We start from the raw sequence: 2345 nt of genomic DNA, 5'->3' as shown, positions 1-2345 counted from the left end.
CACTCTGAGCCTAATAAGACGAAGAGTTGCTGGCTGTGTCTCAACCCTAGCCCCCCCTACTATGAGGGAATTGCTATTACAGGAAACTATACAGTAATAAACTCCAGTTCTGCTCATCCTCCCTCCTGTGCCGGAACCACCCACTTTCTAACCTTGACCCAAGTCTCCTCCAAGGGAACCTGCATTGGGAGTAAGCCCAAAGGATTCCAACAATGTTCAGAGGTTAAGAATGCCCCCACTGAGATGGGAACTTATCTAATTCCCCCCGAAGGCACCTACTGGGCATGTAATTCTGGTTTGACACCTTATATATCTTTAGAGGTCTTAAATTTTACTCAAGATTTCTGTATGCTGGTACAGTTGTGGCCTAGGATCTATTGGCGGCCTAGAATCTATTGGCATGAAGACAGTGATGTGATACAGTACTATGAGAAACTTCCAGGCCTCATCCGTGCTAAAAGAGAGCCTATCAGTATAACTTTGGCTATTCTCTTAGGAGCAGGTGGAATAGCAACAGGCATAGGAACAGGAGTGACTGCCTTAACCCGAACCAGCCACTTCCTGTCACTACAGGAAGCCATGAACCAGGATTTGATGGCCCTTAAGGAGTCTATTAGAACCCTAAAAGACTCCCTGACATCCCTTTCAGAGGTGGTAGTGCAAAATAGACGAGGGCTCGATCTTTTGTTCCTAAAACAGGGTGGACTGTGTGCTGCTTTAAGGGAAGAATGCTGTTTCTATATAGACCAAACTGGAGTGGTAACTCAAACCTTAGATCAGCTAAAAGAGAGACTTGAAGAGCGAAAACGAAACTTTGAGTCTAAGAAGGGCTGGTTTGAGGGGCTATACGATCAGTCCCCCTGGTTTACCACTCTGATATCTTCCCTAGCAGGTCCTCTCGTCCTATTACTACTAATCCTAACCTTAGGACCCTGCATACTTAATCGACTAGTCCAATTCGTGAGAGACCGACTGTCTGCAGTCCAGGCACTGGTCCTCACCAGCCAGTATCAGGCATTAAAGACCCAAGATCCAGATACATTATGATGAGTGAAAGATTCCACTCATATGTCCAAGAAAAAAAGGGAAGAATGAAAAATATAAAAGTCAGGAGCCATGAAGCCTCTCAGACAAGTCACGTCTCAGGCAGGTCATGTGCTGGTCAAGAATTCCAACTTGCCGATAAGTAAGCTTCATGGCCAACTCTCTAATTAGTGAGTTTCATGGCTGAGACATCTCCAACTCACTGATAAGTAAGTTTTATGGTTGAAACATCTGGCTTAATGATAAGTAAGCCCCCCCGCTCTCCCTATAGCATTTTGTAATAGTTTAAACTAACCAATAACCACGCTTCTGCTTCTGTAAACTGCTTCTGCTCCTATAAAGACCCCAAACCCCAGACCTGGGGCGCGCTTCTCCCTTTGTCAGGAGTTGTGCCCACAGGTACCTGTGTAAAATAAAAGCCTCTTGTTATTGCAACTCGAGGGCTCGACTTGTCCTTTGTGGTTTCAATTTTACAATACAATGCGTGGAATTATTTCAATCTTTTTATATTTGTTGAGCTTTGTGTTGTGCCCCAGTATATGGATGATTTTGGAGAAGGTTTTATGGGGCACTGAACAGAAAGTATGTCCTTTGGTGCTTGGGTGGAATACTCGGTAGATGTCTGTTAGGTCCATTTGATATATGTTACTGTTTAATTCAGATGTCTCTCTGTTATCTCTCTGCCCTGTTGACCTATCTAATGGAGACAGTGGGGTATTAAAGTCCCCTACTATTAATGAGTTGGGATTAATCTGGGTCTTAAAGTCCTGTAGTATTGTTTTTATGAAGTTGGATACACCAGAGTTTGGTGAATATATGTTCATGATTCTAATATCTTCTTGATTCTTTGTTCCCTTGATCAGAATGAAGTGGCCCTCTTTGTCTCTTCTGATTAGTTTTAGTTTAAAGTCTATTTTGTCAGATATTAGAATTGCTACACCTGCTTTTTTTCTTAGTGCCACTTGCTTGGTATATTTTTTTTCCATCCTTTTCTTTGAGATAGTGTCTGTCCTTGAAAGTGAGATGAGTTTCTTGCAGACAACAAAAAGATGGGTTTTGCTTCTTAATTCATTCAACTAGCCTGCGTCTTTTGACTGGGAAGTTAAGTCCATTGATATTCAAAGATATAATTGGAAGATATGTATTGGTTGCCATCATTTTGATTACTGTTTGCATTTTTGTCTATTTTTTCTTCCCACAATTATACCTTTATTTACTTTCTTTCTTTGACCCTAGGGTATACTTATTCCTTTCTCCATTCTTGGGGAGTTCAGTCCATTGATATTTAAAGTTATTATTGA

Source organism: Nannospalax galili, unplaced genomic scaffold (genome assembly GCF_000622305.1).
Source record: "Nannospalax galili isolate Female #2095 unplaced genomic scaffold, S.galili_v1.0 scaffold126, whole genome shotgun sequence".
Taxonomy (NCBI): domain Eukaryota; kingdom Metazoa; phylum Chordata; class Mammalia; order Rodentia; family Spalacidae; genus Nannospalax; species Nannospalax galili.
This window is presented reverse-complemented; position numbering follows the sequence as displayed.